Raw genomic sequence first — 19,543 nt, forward strand, 5'->3', positions numbered from 1 at the left:
TCCAATTAAGAGCAGGTGCACATCCCCTTAGAGCTTTGACAGCAAAATGGGTCGGTGGAGCATGCGACAGTTGCCCTGCTTGTGGTACTGCCAAAGAAACAATTGGTCATTTTTTATTTTCTTGCACAGCCTACTCTGATCCACGGCGTACTTGGTTAACATGTGTAAGAACTTGGGAACCACCAGCAGCACTGTTGCCTTGCGTATTATACTCACTAACAATCTGACATGGCTATTAATAGCTACTGCCAAGTATCTTGGATGGGCATGGTCGATTAGACAGAGACTGCTAGTCATCTGACTATTCTCTGTCCAACTAACTTGTCTGCATTTTATGCCTATGTTTTTATCAGTATGACCGGGGGAGCCTTCAAACACCCAAGTCCTGTGAACAGGTGAGGAAATAGGTCTAGTATCTCATCCATCTGGAAGGCTTTCACGGCATATGCAAAGGTGACCAGAAGTAGGTCTTCTGCGGTGTGGCTTCCAACAAGAGTATCTGCCTATCTGTCGACCACGTGGAAAATAGTGTGATTTTGTGGACTTCTGCTCTTAGTTGGGCGTCCTCTTGCCTTTTATGGGTAAAGGTGTCTGGCTTCCATATGTGAATATCTTGACATTAGTTGGGGACAGCAGAGGGCGTTTATAGAGTTGCTAGTATTGCTGGATTCCCATTACGTTGGCAGAGGCTCCTGTGTCAATCAGGGCTTTGACACTGGATCCTGCTACTTCAACCATGCATGTTGGTTGTGGACGCCTGCGTCGCTTGAGGTCACCTGCAAATGGGATGAGGAATATTTCCTCTTTGTCTTTGGGGGACAAGTCTTCTAGGTGGTGGCGATGACATTGTAATATTTTGGATGCTCCCTGGGGTTCTGGGGGTTCCAGAGATAGTCGTCGCACAGAATTTGAAGGTGGTCATCTACCTTGTGTGCTTCTGTTTCTTGACCCCTCTCTTCATGCAGTAGTGAAATGGTTAAGGGTGCCACACTTGCAGCATGTTCATCCCTGCCAGGGGAATTCTTCAAAGGGGTGTTCTTCTCTCCTACAGTATCCGCATTGGGATCTGAGAGGGGGATTGGTTGTTTGTCATAGCCTAGTACCTCTTCCACGTGTGTGGACTGCATCCATGTGTTACATTTTTACTGTCAGGTGTTTTTCTGGTTATTGGGTGAGGCAATGTCCATTTCTGTCGTTCTGGCATTGGATAGGTCATGGGACCATGCCAGGGGAAGGATGTCTTCTAAGTCAGTTTGGTGTAGGATGAGGCTTCTCAATCTTTTGTTCTGGCAGCCTTGTATGATTTGTGCTTTCACTTCTTTGGGCGGATCGTCAGCAGTGCATGTGCTGGCCTGTTCTCGCAAGCATGCATAAAAGGTGTCCATAGACTCCCCTTTGGCAGGCTTGGCGGAGTTTGAAGCGCTCGTAGCCCAGGTTGAGCTGTGGGTCAAAGTGTGCATTGGGTGCTCTGACGGCTTCATCGTAGTCGTTTGCTGGGTAGGTGTGCAAAAAGTTTGTAGATCTCTTCTCCAGCATAATGGAGCAGCAGGGATTTCTTTACCGCGCTACCTGTTTCCTGGGTCACGACAAGTAGTTGTCCAGTCGCCCAATCCAGGCTTTCCAGCAGGGAGGGTCGGTAGCTAGGTCCTCAAGATCACTGAATGGTGGCAGCGAGCTGACTTTTGGATGTTGGATGGTCGGTGGGGCAGGAGGCTGTGCCTGCTGAGGACTGGCACTGATTGCTTCAACTTCCATGGCTGCAGGACAGTGTGGATGCAGAAGATTTGTTGCATCCACCAATAAATGAGGATCTTATTAGTTGTCACTTGTAGCAGCTCATGTTTGTTTTATTCTTTCTTCTTTTGTTCCCTCAGGGAAACCGGCTTCCGGTACCTGGAGTGTGGAGAGGGTGTGATGTTCCAGGCAGTTGTATGGCAGGTAAGCAGAAGGATCTTTGTGCCCTTTATTGTGGTTATTGGTATTATTAATTATTTTCTTCTCCTAATTTCATTTTGTCCTTGTGCGTCCGATGTTGGCATTAATTTCTCCTTAGCAGGCCTCACCCTTGTCTGTAACTTCAAGGCTTTGGGGCATGTGGCAGGCAGTAGGCCCCATTGCCTCAGGGATGAGGTCGGCTGATTACGCTCATCGGAGGGTGCTGAAGACTGCAGTTGAGGGAGGGACCTCAGCAACGAGCAGTTTCTTCTGCCGGTTGGCCGCGTGCCCATATAAAAGTTTTAGATGTAGCTGCCTCAGGCAGATCAATGGAGATCCGGTGGGTAGTGGATGACACCACGCAGCGGGGACTAAGCTGATGATGTGGCCTAACACAGCAGGCCTACCACGCAGCAGCATCTGCGCCAAAGGTGGGGCACACAGCATTCAGTGCAGTCTTGTAGAATCAGCTCTTGGTTGTGGCTGATGTGTGTGGAGAGTCACCATCCTCATCGCTAGTGTAAGAGTCTTTGCTGTGTGCTGCAGTAGTCACTGAATAGTGCGACGTGCATTGCAGCACAATGAATGGACACACACACACTCAGTGTGTTACTCTGGGCGGAAGACCTGAGCGGTCCTCACCCCTTTATTTTATAACCTCTGGCCATGCCTGTCCAGACGCCGTTACAGGGTGCAGCTTCTGGCAGTGGCGTAACACAGGCCCTCGCAGTCCCCGCAGTCCCCGCAGTGCGGGGAGGTCCCCATACGCCAGGGTGCTCCTCAGCACAGTACTCTGGCTGGGGAGCTCCCGATTGAGTCCGGAGAGAGCTCCTCCACGTACCTTGCAGGGGGGGCCCTCAAGTTTCGTTATGCCAGTGGCTTCTGGGTCTCCTCGGCACCACTCTTGTGGTGCTGAAGTCATTACACAATGGACAAAATGCATTGGCAAACCGAATAACTCACAAACCTAAGACCTATTAGCTCTGGCAATTCTTGTTTTACCTCTGCTGTGGGTTGAGGCGTGGTGAACAGACCTCATGAGTTCTGGAGGATTGAATACGTTTATCACCTCTGTTAAAAACCTGCTATTAAAGTAAATGCTTGTCTCTCTAACAGGACACCAGGCGCTAACAGTGACCTGGACAAAATGATAATTAGTATCCTGCAAGACAAAAGTAATAGTGCAGAACAGTGTGTTCTTTTGCATTACGATCCGATATGAGAACTGTAGAAGACCATAATAATGCCCACTATTTGCAATGTTTGTCAGTTTTGAGGCTGCACTTAATTTAGACAATAGTAAATGCAAAGCCCTGTCTCAGTCAAATAAATGTAATTTCACTATTAATCTGTATGTACACATTTACACGGTAAGTAAGATGAACACCAAAGTAAGATGAACACCAAAATTGTTAAAAAATGTAATATTCCCAGATACATAAAATTTGTCATCAGTTTTTAGTTACATGTTCTAGTTTTCTTAAGTTTGAGCCACAGTAAAGTTTGTACCTGAGCATTTAAGTGCTTATATAGGGGTAGATTTACAAGCCCCTTGAGTGACTTTTGCACCGCCGTTGCGTCTCTTTTGTGACACAGCCGCGGCGTAAATGTTGCGGCCCATTTACAACGGGATGCATCTACGGAGATATGTCACGTTGTAAAGCCCTGCGTTACATTATACCTGCATCAGGTATAATGTATGCAGGGTGGGTGTTCCCATGCAAAAAGCCATGTGGAACTGCCGCAGTGAAATCTACAAGATTTCACTGCGTCACTCTACACCGTCACTGAATCAAAATCACTATGTTTGCTCAGACCAGGCGTAAGGAATGACGCAGGGCTTTTTGAATGGGACTCACCCATATATTGTGGCACATTGCTCGAGTTGAGTCACTTTCATGAGCAACTCCAACAATAAGTCACTTTTGCACCAACAGATGCGTCAGAATTTCTGACGCATCGGCTAATCGTTGTGCCGTGGAACACTGTATTGTAAATACAGCGCGTCCATAGTGGTGCAAGGAATATTAGGTGCTGACACAAGGAAACCGACGTATCTTTGCAGATGTGTCAGTTCCTTATAAATCTGCCCCTTAGTTTCTTCCTTGTGCTCATTTCAAAGGATCCATCGTGGATACGAATGGTCACCTTTAGGTTCAAGCATCAAAGGGAAATCATAAAATCACAGGAGGAAAGGAAAGACTTAACCCAAGCTTACTGCTTGCACATGTATTTTTGATTGCCTCTGCCTGTACCTTAGTCCTTTTAAGAAAATATATCTGCTGATTATGTGTCTCCACATCTTAGCACAATATCCTGGCACAATGACAGAAGGAGACGCCCCAAAGCATCTGAAGTGAACTGCAATAAACTGGTTGGCAGTCTGGGTAGTTCAAGAGCGAGGCTGAGCCTTTCAATCACAAAGCTTCTTTCATCTGCTTTAGATTTTATCTTGCAAAGTATGGGAGAATGACGGCGACCTTATAGACAGAAGCTACAATGTATTATAGTTGGAGTGGGAAGTGTGCAGAGTTTTATTGAATTTTAATTGGCTCACTTATTATTGACTTGCTACTAGTTTCCCTTTTAAGGACCATTTGTGATCCGTTATCACTTTTAAACCAGTTTTCATTCTAAAGAAGAAGGGAGACTTGCTACCTGCAGCAAGAGAATTTGTACCTACTTCCTCCAGTTCCTGACACACACACCCACACCCACATCCTCTTATGCATCGAGAACCAGTAAACCATACTGACTCTTTTAGCCGGGGAATTACCTACTGATCATCTAGTACAATAAATTCAGTTTTTCTGTCAGGTGTGCATGGAAGGACACCTAGTAATGAAAACGGCACTGAGGTTTTCACCTATTTGTTGCACGCACAAAAGGCTAAACTCAGTATTCAATTGTTTCACACTCAAACTCTCAGTTATAAAGTCCCCAACTAAAACCAAGATATACCACCCGTAAACCAAATGAAAACAGCACTGATAAAAAAAAACATTGTTATAAACATCGGACAAATATATGGATAAATAGCATTATTGCTCTTTTTTATTTTATCTTTGGCATCCCCCTTGCACACACAACCACATACTCTATCTTCACATTCCAAATGTTGGAAAGTGCTGTGAAAATTCCACACATTTTGCAAAAGTAAAGTACAAAAATTCAAATTTGATTACCTTACTGTTGTTGTTCATGGATTACAGCTGTTTTCATTTTTCAACATTAACTCTGCGGTATTAGCTGCAAGTCTGCAATCCTGAAGATTTTTATCCACTTCCATACCTTCCTGTTAGCAGAGTTCAGGGGACGATAAGCTTTATTCAGTGTCTATTATCAATTCAAAAGCGGCTTATTGATTGTAACTATTTCTACTAGCAGCTGAAAAAGCTCAGAAATTGTGTTTAGAGACTTGGAATCGATTTAACATAATTGTAACAAGTATGTTATTTCACTGAGTATTATGCTCCTAGTTTCCCATGCATAGCAACTATTTTCAAAGTGCACTATTATTAGGGTCTGGCTTGCAGCGCAGCTGCCGCTTGACGATTATATGAGATTCACCAGAAGAGGGGCTATGGCTCTTCTCACAAGTTGGGGGCCAGTAATACATGTTTTGATTGGGCAGAGGATGTGTGCTTCCACAAAAAAAAATTCTTGCCCTCCATACAACTGTTACCATTTTGTTTATTTATTCAGCTGTCTGAGCTTTAATTTTCAGGAGCACACGTCATTGTAATGCTATTAAAGTGTCTTAGATAACACCATACTTTATAGTGTTTTCTCTTGTAGCAGCACGTATGAGAGGAGGGCAGTCATTAACATAGATAGATTTTTAGGTCTAGCTTGACAGTGCAACTGTCACCTGACAACTTAACTAACACCAATGTTATTCTACAATTCTTTGCATCCACAAAAATACCCATCCATTTCCATGCTATCAGCTCGTAATGCTCAACATTACCCTACAACATTTCTTTACAACCAGACCTATTGGCATTTACAACTGAAGTGGGGTTAATGATCTGTCTCATGATCACTCAAAAATCGAGGACCTCATCGAGTAGTAAACTCATTTTGCGACCCATAACCCTGTGACCAGGCAGGTCGCTCCCTCTGCCACCACGCAGACCCCCTGTGCTTTGCTGCTGCCTATCGTGCTGTCTGCTGCCTGCAGACTGGTCTCTTGCTCGTTTTTTCACTTTTTCCCATTTGACTGCTCTTGTGACTTCCCCCTCAACTCAAGACCTGGCTCTTCGAGCAGTAGCAGCACCCCCCCCTCCTCCCAGCACCTTGAGACCCTTGCGGGTGAGTAGTGCGCTCTACAAATGTGATTGATTGATTGAATGATTGATTGGTTTTGCACCAATGGTTGGATTTCATGCCAACACTTTTGTTATGATTGAAGATTTTATTAAAAAAGGGGATTCACTACCCTAAGAGTTCCTCATCTTTTTTGAAGATGCTGCATCCCCTTGCATGCAGTGGCGAAAAATAATATCACAGTGCCTCCATTGGGTTGAAAAAGTGCCTCACATAGTGACGGACGTGCAACCTAGCCCTGAGTGCTCCAAGTGCAACCATGTCTTGATCCCTGGTGCTGATTTATAGTCATGGGGGAGCATGGGCCTGTTGTGTGTGCCATGACCTTTGCCTGAAATATATGACCTGCCTATCTTTTCCTGTGCAGAGTTCTCTGCCCTGACAGCAGAGTCTCCCCAGTTGTAAACTTACTATTTACATGCAGTTGTGTGAATGCCAAAAAAGAGTAAACTTACACAAACATGTAAGTTTACCTTTTTGAGTCAGGCGCTATGACTGTAAATGCCATAGTGGAACATCTAAGGTCCGATTAGGATGCCATCCAGAATGGCTCCGAATGGAATTCATATTCGGCGAATCCAATTCGGAACCTATGTTTCCGACCGAAACGGACACATTTCCAAATGACCGATTATAATGCACGGAACCCGTTCGGGCTGTCTGAATCGGTTCTGTATGGCATTCAGACAGCCCGAGTCGTTCGGAGTCGAATTATACAGCACTATGGACATGGTTTCCAAACAAGCAATTACGATGACTGATTCGGACAGCATTTCCGAATTGGTCTGACAGACACAAAACGGCTGTCAGAATTTAACTTTGGGGGCCTATAGCAGGCTCCCCTTCACCCAGAGGCCTCCGGTTGGCTCCCGTGGGGGTACCCATGGGTCCCCTCTCTACCACCATGCACAGTGTGGGAGGCATCATGGGTGGCTCATCACAGGGTGCTTGGTTTTCCCCAACATCCCCTTTTTTCAATGGGAGCCTATGTTCTCGTTCAGAACACAGGCTCCCATTGAAGTCAATGGGAGACCGACCGAACGATGTATGGAACCATCGTAATCAGTTGCTCGGACCTGCAGAACCTGGTTCATTCGGAAACAATTCCGAAACGGATTCGGTCGGAAGAGTTGCCTAACGAGATCGTAATCGGCCCCTAAGATTTGGACTCATTAGTGGTATCTAATATTAATGTTGCCTATGGTGAATGGATAAAATCCACTGCTAGTGGACATAGGACTCAGGACTTTGTATGAACACTACTAAAGTGCTGGCCATAAGAGGGCTGCATATATTGTTTTGTGCATGTCCTATTTCACTTTGTGTTCATATATCAATACTCCTTTTGTTATGAAAGTGAGTATATCACTGGAAATTAATTTGTTGGGGTTGCTGAATGTATTATGAGTCTTGAAATGTTTTTCACCTTGCACTTACCACCCTAACGGGAAGCCTTGGACTGGTAGACCTGCACTTCAAATGAGAATCAAGTGCGGAAGGGGCAGTACTCATCATTGTCGCTCAGGACCCATAGTAGATAAGGCCCAGGAAAATCAAGACTAAAAGGCCTTAACTTCTATGGTTTGACCCAGTAGCTCCTGCTTGCCTCATGGCTCTCTTGACGAGGTTCTGACAGCCTCCTCCAGCTCCTGAGACTCCAAAGGCTCACAGAAATACATAGACCTTAGGTTGAATGTAGGTCCTCTGGAGTGTGGGGATGCCTACAATGCAGGGGCCTGCTCTACGATCTTGTTTGTCTGTACTGCACTAGTGGGTGGTTCGACTCCACTTGCACAAAAACGAGAAAGACCTTAGTAACAGCTCTAAAGATACAACCTAGGGATGTATCATTAATTGCTTTGTTATCTAGGGACTATAAACTAGCAAGAAAAGCTAGGGAGAGGGTAAGAAGGTAGGAAATATGGACCAGTCTAGAGGTAGCATCAGCCTCAGCAAAAAGTTTTGGGCAATAATCAATGCGCCCTATTTTAAAACAAAAGGTGACTCTACCTTAGACTCAGTTATACCTGAAGATGACTGGGTGGCTCACTATTCAAGTATTTTCTCCATCAACTCACCTGACCTCAGTCCCCACACTGTAGGACCCATGAATCCCCAAGAGAGCCTAGTATTTACTATGTCAGAGGTGAAGTTGGATCTAGAGGCTTGCAGCAAGGGGAAAGCACCAGGCCAGGATGGGGCTCCAATTGACTTTTTTCAAACTGACCCAGATCTCTGGGTCCCTTTATTGACAAATGATTTTATTAAGATAGCGTCACTGGGTCCGCTGCCGTCATGGAAGACGGGCCTAATAGTTCCAATCTTCGAAAAGGGAGATAAGGGAAATCCTAAAAATTACAGACCTTATTGATGCAACTGCTAAATTGATGGGTTGTCTCTTTCTGTCCAGGCTTGAATCTTGGGCGTATGATAGGAATTTCCTAATGTTAACCCAGTATGGTTTTCAACAGGGGAAGGGCAATGTGGATCAGTGTCTGAACCTCGCTCTTATTACGGACACACATGTGAGGGTCAAGTGTCGAAAACTATATTCAGCCTTTATGGATTTAACTGCAGCGTTCGACTGCGTTCCCCACCCAAAACTCTGGGATATTATGTTACAAATGGGATTGAATCAGCCCCTAATTAACTTCATTCGGCAACTGTATTCAGATGCTTCTGCATCTGTCCCATATGGGAGAAATAGGGGAGAGGACCTGCTCTTTTAAGATCTTAAGAGGGGTCAGGCAAGGCTGCGTCCTCGCCCCGTTCTTATTTTCTATTTATACAAATGGGGTGGAGGACGCGTTGGGGGCAGTGTCTCTGGATGTCCCTATATGTGACTCCCATCAGCTCCCTATCTTGACATATGTCGATGATGCCGGACTCCTCTCCAGAACTGGGGTGGGGCTCCAACGGCTGATAACAGCATATGCGGCTTTTATGAGTTTGCTGAACCTAAAGGTCAATGAAACAAAGACATTTATTTTAATTGCAGGGGCAGGGGAAAAGATAAAGCACCACAGTTTCATATGGACTCAAACAAAATCAAAGTGGTTAATACTTTCTCCTATTTAGGAGTCCTCTTTGATAAAAAACAGTCCTGGACACAGCAGTGGAAGGTAAAGCATTGACGATGAATAGGAGCTTAGTGGCATTAAAAACATTTACTAGGCGGGTGGGTACCAGACCCCTGGGAACTATAAAAAAGATCCATCAGGCCAAAACAGTGTCGGCTGTGACATGCGGGGTCAGGCATATGGGGCATGGCTCCAATTGAATCATTACAGCTAGCCGAAAACAAATTCCTGAAATTCTTGATCTCCCTTCCACAGTCATACTCTAACTACATTTCTCACATCGAATCAGATGTCCCATGTATCACTGACTCAATTTATTTGGCTCCGCTTATGCTGTGGTTGTCAATCTGGCGTAGGGACACAGTCTCCCTGAATGAAAGGATTATTACTGACCTCCTCAAGTTGGAGAACCATAGCAGGAGCTGTTGTTTAAGCTATGTAAAGCAGGAATTTAGTGCCTTAGGCTTGTCGAACCTCTTCAGGATCCCAATGACATGCCGGGACTTCTCAAAGAATATGTTAGCCAAGACTTACAAGGCGAGGGCCCAATATGTCCGTAGAGAGAAGAACTTTGGTGCGCAGATGATACGGATGTATCATCTAACTCCCCAATTGAGGAGAAGTGAGTTTTCATATCTGGCAGAGGTCCCAATTTTCACACCACAAGTTTATCCTAACAAGATTCCGTTTAAATTTGATCCCATTAATGCTGGGGTACCCAGGCAGAAGTTCCAGGCATTCTGACTTATCAATGTACCCTTGCGACTCTAAGTCGACACAAAATGATTTGCACTTGATACTCTTCTGTGGTATGTATGCACAAGAAAGAAAGTTTTTTATTGTTCCAATTTTAAAGAGACATAATTTTAGCCAATGCCGAGTGGCACTGTTCTTTTTAAAATCGCTCCCAAACACATTTATCTGTTTTGCAGTAGCATCTTTCCTTTTGACATTTATGAGGAAAAGGAAATATGCGCTCCAATATTGAATCATGTGAAACGGTTATCTGTTTACTGTTCATTAACTTTTATGGAATTTATCTGAATCTTGATTAAGGGGGGCTTGTTTTTATGAAAAAATTGTAATTGGTTATATTTTAATTGTTTTGTAACCGATTTTATGTACTTTTATGATCTGTATACAATAGATCGAATAAAGTTTATAAATGAATGAAAATGAAATGAAATGTACTGCGCTCATTTTAGTCTCATTCACCCTTATGCCTTATTTTCTCATTTTCACAGTTCAATCACTTGTTTGACTAGCTGTTGTACCTACTAGAGCTTTGTTAAACATTACAGCAGAAAACACTGTGTCATCATTCCCCTCTCTTACCTCTAAATAGAGAATGGCAGAGCTTCTACGAGGGTAGCATGTCCTAAATTAACCCCTTCGCCGCGGGGGTAATTCCCCCATGGCGCGGGGGAGGGACGGACCACGATGCCGCGGTGCTCATGACGAGCCCAGCTCATCATGAGGCACAGTGCGGCTGCGCTCATGACGAGCTGGGCTCATCACGACTCCGCCCACTGATTGACTCTCCTGCACAGGTGGGGAATCAATTGCGCGTGGGAGTGCCGCGGCCATTATGACGAGCCTAGCTCGTCATGAGCACAGCTCCACTGTGCCTCATGACGAGTTGGGTTCATCATAAGCATGGAAGGGGTTAAACAGTGACAAACCAAAATTCAAACCTTGGAATCTGGGAGCAGATCTTCACCCGCTATCTTCACAGGTGTTTTCAGTATTCCAATGTTCTACCTCGTTTTTCAGCTCTTTTCATCAGAAGCATTTTCTTTACCAATTCCATTATTTGGTTATAAGGAGACATTCATGGCAGTGTGTTTATTTGCACTATTAGAGTTAATGACATAAAGGATGAAACTATATCTGCATAATAAGAAACATGTTGTCCTATATCCAGTTTCCAAACTGATTTGCAGTGTTTCAGATATGTTTTTCATCACATAATACCTTGCAAATGACACATTATCTTAACAGGCATTCCATACATCCAAAGTGCAGGAATTTTGAAAGTTCTGGCAAAATCAATGTTTCAATTTGGGTGCTATATCGCCCTAGCAACAAGACCATTTTGAAGGCTATTTTTTGCAATGTATTACCCTGAATGGGACCTCCTATAGTGGGAGGTTTACAAAGTCATTACCTCCCGTCCCTCCCTCGCCTTCCTTCCGTACAAATGAGGCCCCGCCTCCCACCCAGACCCACCCCCAGCATAAAAACTCTGCCTGCCCCCACCTCCACCTGTTTTTTTCTGTCTCCCTAGTGAGACTTACCTTTTCCAGCTCCTCCCTGTGGCGGTGCCGGCGAGTCTTCGGTCTGGTTCTCTGCTACGGCGATGCCTTCTGCAGCGTTCTCCTGGCGGTGCTTCCTCTCCTCGTCTCCCTCGTGGTGTGGGGGCGGAGTGGTGGCTCGGAGCTCCTCAACGGTGTCGGATGATCCTCCTGTGGCTGGGTCTGCGTTTCCGGGTCGGGCTGCGTGGCTACCTCCTCCCGGAGTGCTATCTTCCCGGGGACCAGGTAGGACGGGTTTGTGCCCGTTTTCTTTTGGATTTCTTCCAGCTGGGGCGTTTCTCTTGCCCTGTAGTGGTGTATGCCGCCCTCGGTGCTGTGACTCGTTGAAGACCTTTGGTGGCACTGGTTTTCGCTGGTTGGCTTCCATTCTTGTCCTGCCTCTGCTCCATGTTTCCTTTGGTGGTGGCCTTGCCGGTTGTCTGCCACTGGGTCTGCTCCTTGCGGGGTCGCTTGGGGTTGGTTGGGGGCATGCTGATGTCCTCTTCCTCTGCTGCTGGGTCTCCGGTCACCCTGTGGCACCCTTGTTGCACTGGGCTCCGTGGGGGGTATTCTGCCTTTCTTGTCTCGGGATGGTGCTGGACTTGATTGTGGCTGCCCTGTCCTGTGTTCTGGGGTTTGGTTGATGCCTTCTGCGTCCCCTCCTCAACCAGCTGGTACTGTGTGCGACTGGTTCCCGTCTGGGTCCTTGGTTGTGGATCCTTCTCCCGCCTCTGGTCTGCGTGTGGCTCAGGGGTGGTGGGCGTTCGGGCCGTGGGTCGCTGGACTCCTGTGCTGGTAGGCAGGGTTTTTCCTCTTTCCTGCTGGGCGGGGCCTGTGGGTTTCTTTCCTTGGTGTTCCCGGCCCTCCCGGTTGGGCTTGCCCCTTTTCCCGGGGTGGGGGTTGATGCTGTGTGTGGCATCGCCCTAGCAACTAGACCATTTTGAAGGCTATTTTTTGCAATGTATCACCCTGAATGGGACCTCTTATGGTGGGAGGTTTACAAAGTCATTATTGGTGCCTGACACACGGTGCAGAGATGTATTTAAAGTGTTTGTTTTCCATTGCAGCTTGTGCTGCAACCCGCAGCACAAGCCACAATAGAAAATATACACTTTGTGACCACCATGAAGATGATCGCATTGTGTAATTAGGGCAGGGGGACTGCCGACTCCTTGTCGGGTGGTCCCTCTTTCGCTACGGTGGCCGATCAGCATCATAATGATGCCCATAGTGTTGCTGTCATAATAAAGGAACAAGAGATCAAGGATTTTAAGAGAGTATGGGTTTCTTCAACGTAAGGAACTTGGCGCTCTGATCAATTCCTTGCTCTGTTCATAAAACACATCGGTGACAGAACATATTTATTATTAATTTATTAAATACTCTATGGGGGACCTTATCCCCTATATCTCAACTGTTACCTATTCCTCTATTTATTATAATTCTTTACGGTTCATTCATTTTTCTTTCTGTCCCTTTATTTACTGAATGATTTTTGTCTTTCCTCCACGTATTTATCTTTTCCTCTATCATTCTCTTTCGGTACCACTCGCCCTTTCCATCTTTCCCTTTGTCGTTATATTACTCATTCTTTTCCCCTTTCTCCCCACCTCTCTCTCGCCTCAATTTTCGAACTCCTTCTTTCACTTTCGCGGCACGTATCTTATCCACCCTGCCACCGAAACACATTCGTACCTGTGGCATATTAGATGCTTTTTTAGGAGGTCCGTAATAGCAGTATTTTCTAACCATTCACTTTTTAATGAACAAACTTACCATATACTGATTTTGACATGTTTTCGTGATTAACTCATCTAATTTTATGGAATCGCCGTGAGATTGAAAGTGAGTTAATTCATCGAGTTGAAACCTTTTTTAAACGAAGCACATTTTAGGGTGTCAGAACCCAATGTTGTATCACATTTTGTACAGTGCCACGGTGCCACCATTTTGAAATACAGCAATTTAACAAATATGTTTATCTGATGTCATATAACATAGTGGGCAGCTGTATAACCAATAATAAACGTTAATGAAATGCAGAGGAGTTGTAAACAACGTGACTCTCCCCCTCACCCACCACGTCTGCGCTGGGGGTGATCAAAGGGAGACAAGTTTCCAGTACAAACCAAACCTAATTCATGCCATATATTCCCCAACCGATTGTTTCTTTGAAGACATTTACTTAATTTAATAAATCTGTCACACGAGACTGACTATTACTCTGAAATATGTTTTGCTTAGTTCTGCTGAAAATTATATTTTTTTAGTGCACTGTTCATCCGGGAGTTCGAATCACAATATTATAGGCAAACCATGATTTTTTGTGGGGTTCTTGTTACTTCTTTATACCTGATTTAACTCCATTTTATGGGAAAAGTCTGCAAACTGAGGCAATACGCAAAAAGTATATTGACCATGGTGTTAACAGTGCACAGTCCTAATTTCAGCATTGGAAAACTACTTCATTAAAGTATGCTTAGTACAGGCGTAAAGCCTCTATATTTTGCCACTGTGCTTCAGCTTGTAAAAAGATTACAGAATATTATTTTCGCCACCACACACTGGCAAACTATTGATGTACATGGTAAAAGTTTATTTTCACATCTGTGATGTACATTTATAGGGTATGTAATTTCCACTACATACACTCATTCTTAAATACTACTACACATCCCTTTTATTTCCTTTTCCTGAAACCCAATGAGCACTATTTTATCACCTGCACCAATTCCTGCCTCAGTCGTTTGTGCCTTGGTGCCTGATTATTCATCTACACATTGTTTGCCTAGCTTGTTTATTGCGCGACACGGGCATTTTATCCCCATTCCTTTCTTGGATATGTTTGTCTCTATAGAATGTATGACGTTACAACGCATGCTTTTACCACGCATGCTGTTACAACGCAGGTTTTAGTACGCATACCATTACAACGCATTACACTTGGGGGTGCTGGATAGTGAATAGTTTAATTTACTATTCCAACTCAAGTCCCCGTGGACACTAGGGAAGGTGTTGGATAGTAAATTATACTTATTCCCTATCCTAGAGCGCCCCCCCAGTGTAATGCGTTGTAATGGTATGCGTAGTAAAACCTGCGTTGTAACAGCACTGCGTGGTAAAAGTTGCGTTGTAAAGGATGTGAACCGTCTCTATAATACATAGTTCAAGAAAAGTCAAGGACTATTGTTTTATTATGACGCTAGAAGTAGATGGTGAAATGCATGTGGCATTTAACTAGCCATTCACCTATCACACATCTCCGATTTTGTATTGTACCTTTCTTTACAATGCAGCAGTGGTGACTCCTTCACAGCAGTGTAAAAAAGGAAAAATAACATGATAATAACATGGTGTTGTTATAATTACATTGTTTCCTGCTGAATCGTTTTGCCGGGTGGGGAGGGGTGTGGCTGCTCTACTCACAGAGGAGCAGGGGGAGGAGTAGTAGGCACACTATGAGTGCTCATGACGGTTTGGCTGGCCCTCTTGGGCTGGACAAACAGTTGTGCGCAATTTGTATGTTCTCCACCCAGGCTGTATTTCAGCCTGGGTGGAGAAAATGCACAAGCTTCCACTGCCTGTCTGAGCACTGATCCTTGGGCTCAGAGCAATCATAACACTGCACAGCAGCATTGGGATTGGATTAGGGGAGTTTGTGTGCTTCCTGCTTCCATTCCGGCCGAGAGAGACAACGGAGGAGGGACGCCGTTAGGTAGCTGTAATTTTTTTTATCCCAAATAGCTATAATTCATGCCCTACACTAACTATAACTTGCGCCCTTCCATGCATTGCTTATGACCTCTGGCATCCTTGGCATGGTACCCCCTGTCTTTTTGCCCTCTCTCCTCCTGTTTTGCTGACTTCATTTTTGATGGCTTTATGATTATGGGCACCTTACCACTGCTGCCCAGTGCTAAAGTGCAAGTGCTCTTTCCCTAAAACAAGGTAACATTGGCATATCCCCAATTGGCATATTTATTTACTCATACATCTCTAGTAAAGTGCACTACAAGTGCCCATGGCCTGTAAATTAAATTATACTAGTGGGCATGCAGCATTGACTGTGCCACCCACGTCATTAGCCCTTTGAAAATGTCTCAGGCCTGCCTTTGCAGATCCTGTGTGAAGTTTAAACTGTCATTTCGACCTTTCTAAGTTAACCCACTTTCCATGCCTAAACCTACTTTTTCATACATGTCACGCCCTAAGGTAGGCCCTAGACAGCCCCAAGCGCAGGATGTAGTGTATTTAAAAAGTTTGAAATGTACTTTTACGTTTTACATGTCCAGGAAGTGGAAAACTCTTTTTTTTTAATTATTGTTTATTGTTTATAAGGTATGGGTAACAATTCATTCACAATATTGTTTATAGAGATATTCAGAAGTCATTAATAATCATATCACATCCCATGTCAATAAAATTCACCTCAAGGATTTAAATATAGCACCATCCATATAAAAACAGCTTAATATCAAAACATACAATGATAGGGGTTAAGATGACAACATACTGTACAATAATAATAAGGAAGCATAATAGCAGCATAGTAACCTCATCAGTTTAAATTCTCCTGGTATAAAGTGCTTAAAGGACAGTAAAGTGCATATAGTGATTGCCATTAGCCCTCTGAATATTTTCAGAGCTTTACAAGGGATTAGGGAAGCAACCTACAGTACAATGACACCAAAGCTGTTTAATAGCAGCATAATAGCCCCATAGAGTTAAACTCTCCTGGAATAAAGTGCTTAAAAGAAACTCAAATACATAAAGTGCAAACCCTTTAAATACCTTCTCACCTTGGCATGGCCTTAAAATGAGATTTGTATAAATAGAACCCTAATAGCCCTTAAGGCTACAAATGCACATCTCATTTAACCCCTATCTCTCTGTCATTCCAGGATTATTCGCTACATCACCATTCATGGTGCACAGACATAATATCATGTTTTTTATTTCGACTTACATAAATATTGAGTTTTAAATATCGTAGGGACAGAATATTGACATCAAGAATATCGTGACCAGAATATCGACCTAAAGGTAAGAAATCTAATTTTTGTTAATATCGAAGCTAGTAATATCAATAGCAAAAATATCTATGCTAATAATATCGATGTTTATGTTAGTGTTATGTATTTTATATGTATGTGTTTCACATGTTTTATTATGCTTTGTATTTTTTTTAAATATATGTATTAAATGTTTCTAAGTTAGTAACTTTTTTAAAAGTAAATTTTGCGTTTTAGTACCGTAGCGGGTTGTGGGTTTATAGGGGAATAGGGTCGGAAGTAATTTAATTATAGTAAATTTAATCATAATTTTAGAAAATATTAATTATTTTTAATTACATTTTGCATCTTAATTCCGTAGAGGGTTGTGGGTTTATAGGGGAATAGGGTGGGAAGTAATTTAATTATAATTAAGTAATGACTAATTTTTATTTTTTGGGATTGATAATTCATTTATTGGTAATTAATTATTAATTGGTAATTAATTTGTATGAATTGATAATTATATTAATTTTATTCATTTTTTATTGGAGCAGGTTGTTGATTTATAGGAGAATGGGGTGTGAAGTAAATTAATTATAATGCAGTAATTAATAATTTTATTTTTAGGTATTGATAATTCATTTATTGTTAAGTAATTGATAATTGGTAAATAATTTTTATTCATTGATTGATAAATATATTATTATGTTAATTTAGTGTCGGAGCGGGTTGTGTTTTTATAGGGGAATAAGGTGGGAAGTAATTTATTATAATCAAGTAATTATTCATTAATATTTATTGGTATTGATAATGAATGTATTGTTAATTACTTAGTAATTGTTTTTTTAAAAAAGTTTTTTATTGACAGCATAAGCAATCATTCATTACAAAAATAAAGCACTTTTAAAGAAATTATAGTACATACAGTTCCTTAAAGACTTAATCGAGTAGCAATAGGCAATCGAGTTACAGTAGGTCAGAGAGAGATATGTCAGTTTCCCAAACCAAAAATCAGTCAACTGAATAGGAATTCCCCAATATTAATAGCCGGGTTCGTAATTTTTCTAGCCGAGCAAAATCCTTAATCGGCAAATATCAACCATCAAGTTTCCTAAACAACATAATCAGATTAGTGCTAACCTGTTAAGGTCCTGCGCGAAAAGACTGTGGATCCAGATCCTTAAATAATAAAGCGAAGAAAATAGAAACTATTCCAAGATCTAGTATAACAAAGAAAAATCGTTCATTCGATAGGAGGAAACAAGATACCCCATATTTTATCCACTTTCTTCAGGGATCGTTTCCCTCGAATTTTTGCGGAGGAAAATTCCATATCGTATATCTCATTTATCAAGAGCCACCATTCGGTTACCAATGGTGGTTTATCTGAGATCCAAGCCCTAGCAATTATCAATCTAGCACAGCAAGTTAAAATAAACAGTAAGTCTTTGTAGATAGCAGTATTTGGTTGTATTCCCAGAAATATCATCTCGGCAGATAGTTTACCGAAGATCAGTTTTTTCAGTTTCAGCACTTTTTCTACTTCGTCCCAAAATGTTTGCAGAGCCGGGCATGAGAAAATTATATGTACTAAATCAGCAGCTAGTAGGTCACATTTTGGGCATTTTGTACGTTCAGAAAATGCATTGTCCCCTGACCACTTAAAAAAGTGAAGCGTGTGTAGTATAGCTGACATACAGTCTTATAAGATTGAAGTTTTAAGCTAGAAGAGTGAGTTAAAGAGTTGCTATTATGAAGAAAAGTGGAGATGTTATGCGAGGAGATGGGCATTCCTAAATTAATGGTCCATTTCTGTGCAAGTTTAATACAGTCATCAGGTTTATATTGACAAAGGCATTTATACCCTAAGCTAATTATATCTTTGTTTGTTTCCCCGTAAATACAAGTCCATAATTCTGAATCTAAAATTTCCTTTAATTTCATTTTATTCACGAAAAAATCACGTATCTGTATGTACTGGAATAGCGCATTTTCCGGGAGTTTATAAAATATTCTTAAGGTATCAAATGTTAAAAAGCCTGATGCACCATATAGGTCAGAAAGATGATTTATACCATGATTAGCCCATATTTTAACTGTTGAGTCGCTAAAAATCTCAGGTAAGCCCGGGTTATACCAAATGCTTAGCTTAGGGTGGAAAAACTTAATTTTAACGATATCCATGATGATATTCCATATGTGAACCGCGTCTTTAGCGGTCTTAAACTTCACTCATTTAAAGTAATTCGGGTCGTTGCTTCTGGCTAGAAATTGTACAGAATTTGCCCCAAGCATAAATTGGTGAAAAAAGTAAGGGTAGCTAGAGGAAAAGAGGCTACGTATCCGACCCAAAAAAGAAGCGTAAAAATAAAATTTAAAATCGGGGAATTCAAGGCCGCCCTTAATAGCTGTTAGTTTGAGAAGAGAGAGAGCTCTACGGTTTTTCTTGTAGCCCCAGATATAGCTGCCTAGAATACCATCCAGTTTTTTAAAGAATAAGTTGTTAATATAGAGAGGGATAGACCTAAATAAATACAAAATTTAGGCAGGATGTTCATTTTAATAAGGTTAATTCGTCCAAGCAAATTTAAGGGAAACTTATGCCATTTTTTAAGAAGCCTTGTTGTCTCCTTGAGTATAGTATCATAGTTTAGAGCCATAATTTCTTTTAAGTTAGATGTTATTTTAATACCCAGGTAGTGCGCTGTATGGCATACCCCCAAGACTGGGGTCGGCAGCTTGTAGTTGACAATGATTTGGGTTTTATTCAAGTTTAATTTGTATCCCGAAACAGAGCCAAATTCATCAGCTTCCTTAATGATCCCAGCTATGGCTTCCGTCACATCAGTTGTGTAAATTGCCAGATCGTCTGCATACGCAGTAATTTTAAGAGAGTTATTACCATGAGTAA

This window comes from Lissotriton helveticus, chromosome 8 (genome assembly GCF_964261635.1).
Source record: "Lissotriton helveticus chromosome 8, aLisHel1.1, whole genome shotgun sequence".
Lineage (NCBI taxonomy): Eukaryota > Metazoa > Chordata > Amphibia > Caudata > Salamandridae > Lissotriton > Lissotriton helveticus.